General features: G+C 37.9%; 1 long non-coding RNA gene across 1 annotated transcript in view; it reads right to left on the minus strand.

Moving 5' to 3' along the window:
* Positions 1–2,715: 2,715 nt before the first annotated feature.
* The window catches only part of LOC114886415, a 42,812-nt gene continuing 30,888 nt past the window's right edge, over positions 2,716–14,639 (minus strand). Inside the window, exon 5 of the long non-coding RNA XR_003791338.1 lies at positions 2,716–2,854. This is a non-coding gene — a long non-coding RNA (uncharacterized LOC114886415). The remainder of the gene's footprint in view (positions 2,855–14,639) is intronic.

Below are 14,639 nucleotides of genomic sequence, written 5' to 3' on the forward strand. Positions count from 1 at the left end.
AATCATGTTGTATGGGAAGCCATTTTGTGGGCAGAAATATTCATTTTAATATTAAATTTTAACTACACAATAATACATGAAAATATCCTCTGTATAATTAAAACATTAGACGTACATTTTCTTTAACCTGTCTACCTATCTTAATTCATTCCTCAGATGTAAACACTGTGACCAATTTACTGTGTGTTTTTTACATGTTGTCACAGAAAATATGCAGCATTATTTTACAGATTTTCTTTTTAAAAAATACATAAATAGCATCATATTGGACTGCTGCTTTTTTCACAAAATAATTTTTTTCTTGGAATTGAGCAATGCTTTGTGCAAAATAAATACCCAATATACAAATAAATAATAATAAATGAATGAATAAATAAATGATAATTTCAAAGATTAATGATTTCACACTCCTCAGTGAACCAAACTTAAGTTTGAATATTGGCTCTACTACTCACTTATACTTTGGGCAAATCATAACTTCATTTAAGCCAATTCTTTACCTTTAAAATAGAGTTAATATGGCTTATCTCATAAGATTATTATAGTAAAGCACCTAGAAAAGTGTCTTTCCTAGAAAAAAAAAGATTTTATTTCTGCCTCATTTTAATTCACTCATAAAGCTTGGTACAACATTCTTCTCCTTCTAACCAGAGAGGTGGCTGATGGACTACAGACAAAATCTTACAAATGCCTCCTGGAAATGTCCACCTGGGTATCCCAATTAGTGTATCCGAAATCACAATGTTCTATCTTAAACAGGCTTCTCTTCCTCAGGAAGCTGTGTCCACTTGCTGGGTCATGTGGCCTCATCTTTGCACCTGGGTAGTTCATTCCACATCCTGGTCTTTTCCATTCACCTCTACAGCTCAGATCCTCATTGCAGCTTTCTGGGATTAGAGTCCTAACCTTGTGACTAATCTCTCAGTCTCCAGAATCTTATATGCTTATCCCAGTTCTTCTTTAGCCTTAATGACCAATAACTCTTTCTATCACCCAAGATAAGAGTCAGCATTCTTGAGCCTGTCATTTAGGGCTTTTCACCATCTGGCCCCAAGTGGTATTTCCAAATTCGTTTCTCATTCCCCATATACCAATAGCTCCAACAAAATCAACTGTTCTCTGTTGACTGTGTCCTGTGCTTTCCAGTCTCTATCCCATTATCTCAAACACTCTTTTTTCATACCCTCATCCCTGCACATTTAATTCCACCAAGACAAAATATAACATAGTGAATTTAAACACAGAGGTAAAGCCAAACATACCTGAGTTCAAATCCTAGTTCCATCCCCAGTTAGGTATATGACATATCTTTTTAATGTCTGTTTTCTTCACTTATTAAACTGGGGCAATAAGAGAAACTACTTCACAGGGTTTGAAGAACAAATTTAGATAATGTATTCAAACAGTTAGGCAGACAACTGGTGTAAGGTAATCATCAACTGTCACCATCAATACTATTTAAGGTCTACTTCAAGTGCCATTGCTTCCATAAGGTTCTCCCTGGTCCTACAAGATATTAAGTTATTTCTATCAATAAAAAGCAATAGCATTGCATCTGTGCCTCTTTTAAGGTACTTACAATTTTATGTTTTACTGTATAGTCACATTTCCCGTAATCACAATTTTTTTAACCCGAAACTGCAATCCGTTTCCCAAAGGATTTTCAAGTCTATGTCAGTTGTATAAGGAAGACTCAGAGAAGTAGTTTGGATGTGGTAAACAGAGGTTTCTAAAATATTTTGTGTTTTGGTGGGGAATATGGCATAGACTATTTGAAATCAGAACTGTATTTTTAAAAAAATTCACAACACAAGGCCATAAGAATGCCATCCTCTTTGGGGATAGAGACTGGCTTCCTTTTTGAGCTCACTTAACACAAGACTCTATAAAATTTGTGTGAAAGAAATTCTATTTCTAGTAAAAGAATGAAGTAAACAGCAATACTCTAACGCTGAATCTTAAATCAGATGTTCTTTCCAATGCTAATTTTGTCTCTTCAAGTCCTCTATATATTAGATCTGGAAATAATGTTATATTAGATAATGTTTGCAAATGGGACAGATGGAAAAGTTCATTCTCCTGGGGTTGAGGAGAAATTTATTTTCACAAAACTTCTCTGGTGATATGTCTAATGTAAACTTTAGTGGTCCCAATGATCTTTTGAATTAATGATAATTTCAAATACAGCTCCAAAGCCCATAACTATGTAGAGCAGTATTTTAAAGGAATGATTGGTAAGACTTCTATCACCAAAACAATCAGACTTTCCTTATTTGACAAGGTAAGATTTAACTTATGTACACTGAGCTTTGTTTGTTTGTTTTTTAAGAAAATTAAAGACCGGGGGCTTCCCTGGTGGCGCAGTGGTTAAGAATCCACCTGCCAATGCAGAGAACACAGGCTCGAGCCCTGGTCCAGGAAGATCCCACGTGCCGCGCAGCAACTAAGCCCATGGGCCACAACTATAGAGCCCGCACTCTAGAGCCCATGAGCCACAACTACTGACCCCACGTGCCACAACTACTGAAGCCCGTGAGCCTAGAGTCCGTGCTCTGCAACAAAGACAAGCCACTGCAATGAGAAGCCCACCCACCACAACGATGAGTAGCCCCTGCTCACCACAACTAGAGAAAGCCTGCGTGCAGCAATGAAGACCCAACACAGCCAAAAATAAATAAATAAATGAATGTATTTAATAAAGAATTTTAAATGTTACCTTGACTCTCTTTACTCTTTGTACTTTCTTTTCATGAGCACTGAGTGGAAAGCAATGCTCAGAATGTTCTGTTGCAGGTAGATACATCTTGCAGCATTTCATTTCACAGAACCTGGAAACATAGAGGAAGAATGTCTCCTGGAACAGAGAAATGAAAGCAGCAATAAATATCTCTTTTGCAGTGGAAACTTTCCAGAACAACTTGTACCATGAGTCTATCAGAAAATAAAAATCATTAGTAGTAAATATTAACAGAAAATTATAATTTTAAATTTATATATATACACACACATATATGTAAACTGTGTGTGCATATATGATTTCAGATTGCTCACATACACTCCTATATAATATGCTCTGTATTAATTATTACAAAATTCAACATGAAGTTATGTGAGCAAAGCCTATAAACTACTGCATGTTTTCCTGAATAAATGTTTTAAAATCTGAATCACAGGAAAATGATAGCCACCTTTAAAAATTTAGCAGTAGATTTCAATAGAGCCAGCACAGCTTAATAAAAAAGTGTTAGTAAGTATCCTTATTTTGTCAAGCCCTGCCTTCCATGGATAGAAAGCTTGGCAGAAACAGTAGGTCAGGTATAAAAAAAGACAGATTCTGCTGATTAAAAAAATAACAGCCATGCTAGGAAGTATAGTGCATAAGTACATAATCATTCCATTCCATTTCTAACCCCCAGAATAGAGTGATTGCAGTAAAGGACAAAACCAGATAGGACCCCTCTTGAGATGCAAATGTTTTAAAACGACAATAATTCTGGGAAGGCTCTTCACTAGGACACTTTGAAATGGCAAAAGAAAAACCAAAAGGTACTTTTATTCCAGGAACAGCTGAGCTGTAGTTAAGCCCAATGGCTAGATCCCCACACTGCAGCAAAAGAAAGAATCACAGTTCAATATTTAAAGCAGAAAATGTATATATTGTGTTGATAAAATGGAAGATTAGTGTTAAAAGGTGCCAAATTGTATGCATTTTTTATGTCCTTGAATATTGCTCTAAACTGGGTATAAACGCTTCATATGTTAGAGATTAGTTCATTGTTATACTTCTTTAAAGCTAATTGCATTTTCATACAAAAAGCATCATTTTTGAGCTAAAAAGAGCTAGAAAATTATCTAATCTAACCCTCTCATTTTACAAATAAAAAAAAAAAGATTTCCTGCATATTTGAATGTCTTATCCAAGGTGACCCTGCAAGAGATAGGGTTGGAACCAGTGCTTGCCTCCTAGTTTAGGTAGCACACCATTTACATTGTATGGTTGTCTGTATAGGCTTAGGTTCCCAGTCATTAGCTATGTGATTCTGAGTAAGACTCAGTTTCCTCATATAAGGGTGATAACTGTATTTAACTCAAAAGTTAAAGTAATCTTCATAAAAGTGACATACATGCTCCACAGACACTTAAAATGTCTGGTGTTATGTGTCCAATAAGTATTATTTTAATTAGTTGTTATTATTGTGTTGAAATCCAAAATCCCATCAAACCTAAATGGGATGCCTACCATTTAGAGCAGTGCTTCTCAACCCAGCTTCATATAATAATATCCTAAAGAGCCCCTTTGAAACACAAGCCTTACCCCAGAAAAAATTTACTTGAAATTCTACAGAAGCATCCTAGAATTGTGGGCTTTTTCAGTGAGTTCTCTGAGAGAATTCTGACAGTCCAGTCAGTACTGGCTCACAGATCAGCATCTGGGAACCACTAGCAAGACTTCAGAGATGCAATCCAGGAAAATCTCTCTATCCAAAGAGAGGGATAAAAGAGAGGAATTTACAAGTGTCATCAGGAATCTTTTGATGTGACAAATATGTTCATTATCTCGATTGTGGTCAGGGTTCCATGGGTGTACACGTATATCAAAATTTATAAAATTTAATATGTGCAAGTTATTGTATGTCGTTTATAGTTCAATAAAACTGTTTTTTTCTTAAAATGCCTATTATGAGAATTCTTAAGCAAAAGCAGCTTTCATGTGAATTTTTGTTCAAAATCACATTGCAAACAAAAAATAGAAAACACAAAATAACACGTATAAATTACTCTAAATATTCATAAAATATTTAAATAAATATTCAAATAAAATAATTAAATATAAAAGACTTAAAACTGCCAATTTTTTTTTTTTTTTTCAGTAGGTGGGCCTCTCACTGTTGTGGCCTCTCCCATCGTGGAGCACAGGCTCCGGACGTGTAGGCTCAGCGGCCATGGCTCATGGGCCCAGCCACTCTGCGGCATGTGGGATCTTCCCGGACTGGGGCACGAACCCATGTCCCCTGCATCGGCAGGCGGACTCTCAACCACTGTGCAACCAGGGAAGCCCCTAAAACTGCCAATTAAAATACATAAGTAAAATAACCATACTACCCAAAGCAATCTACAGATTTAATGCAATCCTTATCAAATTTCCCATGACATTTTTCACAGAACTAGAACAAAAATCCTAAAATTTATATGGAACCACAAAAGACCCAGAATTGCCAAAACAATTCTGAGGAAAAAGAAAAAAGCTGGAGGCATAACCCTCCCAGACTTCAGATAATACTACAAAACTACAGTAATCAAGAGTGTGGTACTCCCACACACGCAAAAAAAACACATAGATCAATGGAACAAAATAAAGAGCCCAGAAATAAATCCGCACACCTGAAGTCAATTAATCTTCAACAATGGAGGCAAGAATATACAATGGAAAAATGACAGTCTCTTCAGTAAGTGTTGTTGAAAAAGCTGGACTGCCTCGTGTAAATCAATGAAGTTAGAACACTCCCTCACACCATACACAAAAATAAACTCAAAATGGCTTAAAGACTTAAATATAAGAGTTGACACCATAAAATTCCTAGAAGAGAACATAGGCAAAACATTCTCTGATATAAATCGTAGCAATATTTTCTTAGCTCACTCTTCCAAGGCAAAAGAAATAAAATCAAAAATAAACAAATGAGACCTAATCAAACTTATGAGCTTTTGCACAACAAAGGAAAAGATACTATAAAACTCCTAGAGGAAAACATACGCAGGACACCCTTTGACAAAAATTGCAGCAATATTTTTGGGCTCTGTCCCCTAGAGTAACTGAAACAAAAACAAAAATAAACAAATGGGACCTAATTAAACTCAAAAGCTTTTGCACAGCAAAGGAAACCATAAACAAAATAAAAAGACAACTTACAGACTGGGAGAAAATATTTGCAAATGATGCAACCAACAGGGGCTTAATTTCCAAAATATATAAACAGCTCATACAGCTCAATATCAGAAAAACAAACACAATCAAAACATGGGCAGAAGACCTAAATAGACATTTCTCCGAAGAAGACATATGGATGGCCAAAGCCACGTGAAAAGATGCTCAACATCACTAATTATAAGAGAAATGCAGATCAAAACTACAATGAGGTATCACCTCACACCAGTCAGAATGGCCATCATTAAAAAGTCTACAAATAATAAATGCTGGAGGGGGAGCGGAGAAAAAAGAATGCTCCTACACGGTTGGTGGGAATGTAAATTGGTGCAGCCACTATGGAGAACAGTATAAAGGTTCCTTAAAAAACTAAAATAGAGTTACCATATGAGCCAGTGATCCCACTCCTGGGCATATACTCAGAGAAAACTTTAATTCCAAAAGATGCATGCACCCCAATGTTCATAGCAGCACTATTTAGAATAGCCAAGACATGCAAGTAACCTAAAGTCCATTGAGAGATGAATGTATAAAGATGTGGTATACACACACACACACACACACACACACACACACACACAATGGACTATTACTCAGCCATTAAAAAGAATGAATCAATGCCATTTGCAGCAACATGGATGGGCCTGGAGATTATTATACTAAGTGAAGTAAGTCAGACAGAGAAAGACAAATATTATATGATATCACATACGTGGAATTTAAAAAATAAGACAAATGAACTTATTTACAAAACAGAAACAGACTCATAGACAAGGAAAACAAAATAATAGTTACCGGAGGGGAAAGGAGGGAAGGAATAAATTGGGGTTTGGGATTAGCAGATACAAATTACTATACATAAAATATATTAAAAAACAAGGTCCTACTGTATATAGAACAGGGAACTATATTCAATATCTTATAATAACCTACAATGGAAATCAATCTGAAAAAGAATATATATATATATATATATATATATATATACATAAAACTGAATCACTTTGCTGTACACCTGAAACTAACATGATATTGTAAATCAAGTAGAGTTCAATAAAAAAAATGTTTAACTACAAATATAGACTACAAAGGATTAATCTGAAAATAAAAGCACAAAGAAAGAATAGAAGAAGCCTAACAATCAAACTCTAGCCTAAAGAAAGCTGGTGTGATTATATTAATATTATACAAATTATACTCTAAGTCAAAAAAACATTTTGAGGGGTAAAGACATTTTCTCATTAGTGATAATTATTCTACTTGGAACTTAAAGTGAATGTGCCCTATGATGTTTGGTATCTCTCTTTTTAACATTAAAAAGAGCTACATATTTTTAGATTTTTAAGGAACCTCTGTACTGTTATCCATAGTGCCTGTATCAATTTACATTCCCACCAACAGGGCAAGAGGGTTCCCTTCTCTCCACACCCTCTCCAGCATTTATTGTTCGTAGATTTTTTGACGATGGCCATTCTGACTGGTGTGAGGTGATACCTCATTGTAGTTTTGATTTGCATTTCTCTAATGATTAGTGATGTTGAGCATCCTTTCATGTGTTTGTTGGCAATGTGTATATCTTCTTTGGAGAAATGTCTATCTAGGTCTTCTGCCCATTTTTGGATTGGGTTGTTTGTTTTTTTGATATTGAGCTGCATGAGCTGCTTGTAAATTTTGGAGATTAATCCTTTGTCAGTTGCTTCATTTGCAAATATTTTCTCCCATTCTGAGGGTTGTCTTTTTGCACCCAGAAATCCCACTACTGGGCATATACCCTGAGAAAACCATAATTCAAAAAGAGTCATGTACCACAATGTTCACTGCAGCTCTATTTACAATAGCCAGGACGTGGAAGCAACCTAAGTGTCCATCGACAGATGAATGGATAAAGAAGATGTGGCACATATATACAATGGAATATTACTCAGCCATAAAAGGAAACGAAATTGAGTTATTTGTAGTGAGGTGGATGGACCTAGAGTCTGTCATACAGAGTGAAATAAGTCAGAAAGAGAAAAACAAATACCGTATGCTATCACATATATATGGAATCTAAAAAGAAAAAAAATGGTTAAGAAGAACCTAGGGGCAGGCGGAATAAAGACACAGACCTACTAGACAATGGACTTGAGGACACGGTTGCGGGGAATGGTAAGCTGGGACAAAGTGAGAGATTGGCATGGACATATATACACTATCCAATGTAAAATCGATAGCCACATAGCACAGGGAGATCAGCTTGGTGCTTTGTGACCACCTAGAGGGATGGGATAGGGAGGGTGGGAGGGAGACACAAGAGGGAGGAGATATGGGGATATATGTATATGTATGGTTGATTCACTTTGTTATAAAGCAGAAACTAACACACTATTGTAGAGCAATTATACTGCAATAAATATGTTTTTTTAAAAAAGAAATACCAGTTTGGGGAGCAACAAAAATTATGTTTGGAAATTAATAAAATTTGGTGTCATACACATTAAATTCAGAAAAAAATGTGTATGAATAACCAGGCAAATCACCCTACATTTTAGGGGGGAAAAATGCACTGTTAACAATAGAAAGATAATATCTCGGTTTCTGAGTCTAAGCATTTTATTAATCAGTATTTCACAGTTAGGGAAATGCATATCTTAATTTACCATGTTCATGTAAATTCATCCCTTAAATATATGAACTCTTTGAGGAAAGAGAGCATGTCTTACTCATCTATGTATTCTTAGCACATGAACCTGTACCTGCTACATAGTTGGTGCTCAATAAATATCTGATGAACAAGTGAATAATGAATTAATGGGTGAAAGCTATAATGAAGATTCAGTTTTCCTAATTAGAATTTAAAGTTTTACTGTGGGAACAACTGTTTCTGAATTTGGGAAATCAAAAGTTGGGAACTGGATCTCTTCTCTTGCTCTGATCCCTTTGGCAACTTTTCACAAATCCCTGACCTCCTCCTGATCTTTGCTTTTACATTTGGAATAATGGTCTGAATGTGCTTCTCAGGCATCATAATTCTATTCAAGCAGTATTTTTCCAGTACTTGCAAATCGTTAAGTGAAAGGAGACACATTCACCAAGAGTTATTATTTTATAATGGCACGTAAGAGAAGGGTTCTTCAAATCAGTTTGCAAAAACAGCCACTTCAGCAGCTTCCTATCTCTGCCCCAGTTTTCTAAATCAACCAATAATAATTATTCCCTATAAATCAGACCTCCCTGAAGTTTTCTTCTTCTTTACAGTTGCAGCAAGCTGGTTGCTTTTCCCTCATTACATTTTATGTCTTTGTTTTGTTTGCACAGTTCCCTTTCTTCCTACCATTGTAATTCTTACTGTGCCACAAGATGCTAAATTTATGGGTGCAAAAATGTTGGTTTCTAGCAGCTTTTAATAAAAAAATGTATCCTAATTACAAAAAAAAAGGAATTAAAATACAAAACACTCCACTCTTTGCAAGGATTGATCTACTTGCAAATTCTGACAAACAACCTGTGAAGTGGCAAATAAACCTGAAAGGAACTTTATTTCCCATTTCCTGGCCATTCAGAGATCAACATGCAGCAACACTCAGTAAAAGAACTCCTCTGTACATGGGAGAGAAGTTATTCTATACACATGATTAGCACCCAATAGGAAAGAAAAATAACAAGCATGATAGAGAAAGCACAGCCAAGTCCAGCTTCTGAAATACTGATGATCTCTTTAGACCGAAGCCCTAAGATACAGCCCTCTAGACTCATAGAGAAAGACTTAGGGATCAAAGAAAGAAAGTAGTGATTGATTACCCTAATGCATTATTTAAGCAGAGGAAATGGTAATATAAACAGTTCTCTGAGAGATCAAATATCAATCAAACATTTACAAAACCCGATATCCGGTCCAATTAATCCTCCCTTTTTTGCGCTATCACTATATATCGAACATATTATGCTATTGCTTTTATCACTCTGTGTTTATATATATGTACTCTACTCCAAGAAGACTCAGAGCACTTTAAAAAGTTCAGGAATTCATCATTTTTGCTCACAGAGACTGGCATAAAAATGGCATGTTATTGATGCATATTTGTTGGGTATATGATTTTGTAAGGAAACTTGCCAATGGTCACTCTTTAAGGACAACCAAGGGAAAGACAAAGTTGCTTTTACTAATTTCTCCATTTAAATCCAGTAACTAAAATCACACCCAAATGTTCCCTATGTGTCCTCCCCCATTTAAACTACTTCTGATTGCTCCACACAATTGGCAAACAAGAACATGTGTTGCTGTTGTTTAAACTTATTAAAAAGAAGATCATATTTTGGGTTCCAAAGCCTACAACATCTAATTATGATATTGTTATGCTTATTTAGAATAACACAGATTATTTTAAAGTGTTTTTACTGAGCTTCCATGAAACCTGAAAAGGATAATCTGAGATTAAAATGACAGTATATTAATATCAAAAAATTGTTTTAGGAGACTAAAAGAAAATTGTAGAGAAAGATTCACTAGCAATAGTCCCATTAACAAATGAACAAGGATGTGAAACTGATCAGCAGTGCTGAATTATTGAGCCCCAGGCCCTTCTGCTCCAGTTTTATGAGTCAAAAATCAAAACTGCATGAACTAGTGAATACCCAATCTTCACAAACATCAGAGTCAAATTAAAGAAATTACCCAATGAACCAAATGCAGCTCAACAGATCATCAAACCATTAAAACTGCAACTTTATACCAGAAAGAACCATACACACCGTGATCTTGTGCAAATGGAATAATAATAGCCAGATGGAACAATAAACTCTGATGCTTGGCAACATGATCCTTGGCACAGTGAGTATATGTCATGTGGAAAGTCAATAGGGGGTCATCATAGAATCATCAAAACGAGGCTCAGGAAATTCACCCTGAACAAAGAGAAGAAAGGCCTTGAATTTTAAGAAGTCAAGATGACAAGATGATATGGGTATAATAGAAACAGCAGGAATGTTAAAGTGGGATAGAGCCAGATACTAACAATAAACCTACCACCTATTAGTTGTGGCATTAAATTGTTAGCTCTTTTGTTTCTTCTAGAACCTAAGAGTCAAGGCACGCACGTCATAGAGTTGCCAGGATTAAATATTAGATTCTTCTAAGTCAGAGCACACTCTCTCAGAGACTCAACCTGTAAAACATTGTTGGTTGTTTGAGGAAACAAGTAAGAACTACTGAATAGTGGCAATCACATCATAGGTTTTCTTCGTTAATATTCTCACCACTACAAAACTGCTAGAAACTTGTCTTCTAACTAAATTGTGCAGTGTTCTGGATTTCAAAGTGGCTGCCTGTGACAGAGACAATGCTATGTGTTCAAGGCATTCTTCCTGGACACACAGAAGGAGGTTTCCAAGCCTCATATAAAATTAGGCTGAAGTTATGGGACTGGGTTCTGGCCAATTAGATGCAGGCAGAAAGAATATGCCACTTCCAGTCCTGCCCTTAAAATCCCTTGTGGAAACAGAATTACATCTTTCAGTCACTGTTTTTCCACCCTGCTATGTAAAATTCTTTTTCCACCCCTTGGTAATGTCTTTTGCAGATTCTAAACTTTCCAATTATTTTAAATTGTTAAAACATAATCCAATCCAGTTTAAAACTTCAGCATTCAAAAATTCCCTACCCCCTTCCCCAATACAAGCTACTGTGGCCTTGGCCTCCCAGAGTGGAGAAAGATCATGAGAATGAATGGCTGCACCCCCCTCCCTCCTCTAGGTAGAGACATTGATGTTGCGGTCGGGGAGGAAGGGTGGAGTATGGGGTCTTCTTCAATAGATGTCCATTTGTCTGTCACTGGTGAGGATTGAGTCCCTGGCCTCACTCTGGTTGGTTTGGGTTTTGTCTGATGTTCATTGCCTCCTTTCTTGTGTTTGTCTTCACATCAGCACACGATTTTCTTGGCTTCTCTTCTCTGGCTGTCTCACCTGTTCAGTGGAGCAACTATTTCTTGCATAAACCTTGCCAGCTACACAATGCCCCTCTCCCTTCTTCAGGTTGGCTGTCTCTTTGCCAGGCCTAGGGGACCCAGGAAGCCCTCAGCTGCTGGTTCTTCTCTAGCATCTGAACTTGTCTATGGAGAGCCCTGGAACTGTTAGGTCTGACCACTCTGAGGGCAAAAATGAATGGAATGAGGTGGAGTCCCCTCATATTCTTCTCAAACACACTTCATCGTAGTCCTTTCAAGCCTGTGGCTGTGCACCGCACGAATGGTCTCCCACCTCCAAATCCCCACGGCTAAATCACGTATGAGTCCTCATGGTTATTAACACCCATGCCCACTCACCCAAGAACTCGCCCTGTGTGTTTTGGAGGCAGCACCAGTGTGGGCCAGCTGAATTTTTAGCTCAGCAAGTATTTCACCAAGGAATCAGATGGCCCTTGTTTCATGCGCTCCTGATTTTTATAGGCGATTCTCTTGCTGCTTCACTTGGCTCTGCTGCATTCCAACAGGATAGGGGAAAAATCTTCTAAGAACACAACTCTCACCATAAGGCCAGCCACATGATGGTTCTAGTCACTACTCCAGTCCCCTTCTCGTTTAGATTCAAGTGGGGATGTGGGGAAGCAATGAAAGAGGAAGCATTTCTTCCAACTCTCAAAAACCTTCAGGGAAGTGTCTTGCCCAAAGATGGGTAATGCCCGGTGGCTCTCCTTAGAAGATGCAGACTTGAAGACTTCTGTTTTCAGCTTTTGCCTTAGTCCAATTCTGGTACAACAGCAGAAAACTGATTCAAGATTCCGTTAGCTTGGGACTTCAGTACTAAGTCATATGCAGCATTCTTAAAGCCAGATTTCTAGGACAAGAACAACACTTTATCTCAAACACTTTACCATAAAGATCTTTCTTCCTAATTTGGGGAGTTTTTATCTGATCTCATGTCTCTCTCTCTAAACTGGACTTTGAGTTATTTAAAGGTAGGAACCATATTATACCCATCATTATGTCCCCAGAAATTAGCAAATGCTCAACACTCAGTAGCTACTCAATAAACCTTCAATAATTAGTGAGTCGCTGATCAGAATGGCCATTATCAAAAAATCTAGAAACAATAAATGCTGGAAAGGATGTGTTGAAAAGGGAACCCTCCTTCACTGTTGGTGGGAATATAAATTGATACAACCATTATGGAAAACAGTGTGGAGGTTCCTTAAAAAACTAAAAATAGAATTACCATATGACCCAGCAATCCCACTACTGGGCATATACCCTGAGAAAACCATAATTCAAAAAGAGTCATGTACCACAATGTTCATTGCAGCACTATTTATAATAGCCAGGACATGGAACCAACCTAAATGTCCATTAACAGATGAATGGATAAAGAAGATGTGGCACATATATACAATGGAATATTACTCAGCCATAAAAAGGAAAGAAACTGAGTTATTTGTAGTGAGGAGGATAGACCTAGAGTCTGTCATACAGAGTGAAGTAAGTCAGAAAGAGAAAAACAAATAACGTATGCTAACGCATATATATGGAATCTAAAAAAAAAAATGGTACTGATGAACCTAGTTGCAGGGCAGGAATAAAGATGTAGATATAGAGAATGGACTTGAGGACACGGGGTAGGAGGGGGAAGCTGGGACGAAGTGAGAGTAGCATCGACATACCCACACTACCGAATGTAAAATACTTGGCTGGTGAGAAGCAGCAGCATAGCACAGGGTGATCGGCTTGGTGCTTTGCGATGAGGGTGGGATAGGGATGATGGGAGGGAGGCTCAAGAGGGAGGGGATATGGGGACATGTGTATGCATATGGCTGATTCACTTTGGTGTACAACAGAAACTAACACAGTATTGTGAAGCAATTATACTCCAATAAAGATCTATTAAAAAAATAAAATAGGGGTTCCCTGGTGGCACAGTGGTTGAGAGTCTGCCTGCCGATGCAGGGGACACGGGTTCATGCCCCGGTCCGGGAAGATCCTACATGCTGCGGAGCAGCTGGGCCCGTGAGCCATGGCCGCTGAGCCTGCGCGTCTGGAGCCTATGCTCCGCAATGGGAGAGGCCACAACAGTGAGAGGCCCGCGTACCACAAAAAAATAAAATAAAATAAAATAATGAGTGAGTGAGTGAATGAATGAGTGAGCTTCCTGATTTGTTTATCTGCCTTAGCCCAGGTCATCTAAAAAAGCAGAACCTGAGGCAAGGACTAAAGAGCTGATACTTCATTGAAAAGGTGCAAATCCAGAGTGGTACAGGGAAGGAAATAAGGGGAAGCAAGCTAAGGAAAGATGGGCAGTGAGAGGCAGTGTGCTGCCACGCCAGTCACCACTTCACAGTGAGCCATGAGGAGATGCTGCACATCCCTCGCCAGGCACATTCCCTCAGCAGGCAGGATTTCTCCAGAAGGTTGGCAAGAAGAAAGTGCACCTTGGAGCAGTCCACCTCAGAGGGGAAATGACAGGAAATTTATCTTCCCAGTTTCCATTTCCACTGGTGAAAATTTACTCCATGAGAGCTGGCTTTTCCACGCTTCTGAATTCTGTTATCTGACCCTTTGATGGTTGCCCAGGAAGGCTGGTTCTGTTCCCCAGGGTGTGCCATTTTATCTAAGTTCAGAGGTGAAGGGATTGCTCAGTGTGGATTCATCTTGGAGCATCAGGGCTTCTCGGCACACCCCCACCTACACGGGGTGCTTGGCAAGGATGCTAGGAGAGGTGACACCTGCAGCACAGCCTGGGAGGCAGT

Source organism: Monodon monoceros, unplaced genomic scaffold (genome assembly GCF_005190385.1).
Source record: "Monodon monoceros isolate NGI ecotype Baffin Bay Population unplaced genomic scaffold, NGI_Narwhal_1 Super_Scaffold_7, whole genome shotgun sequence".
NCBI classification, from domain to species: domain Eukaryota; kingdom Metazoa; phylum Chordata; class Mammalia; order Artiodactyla; family Monodontidae; genus Monodon; species Monodon monoceros.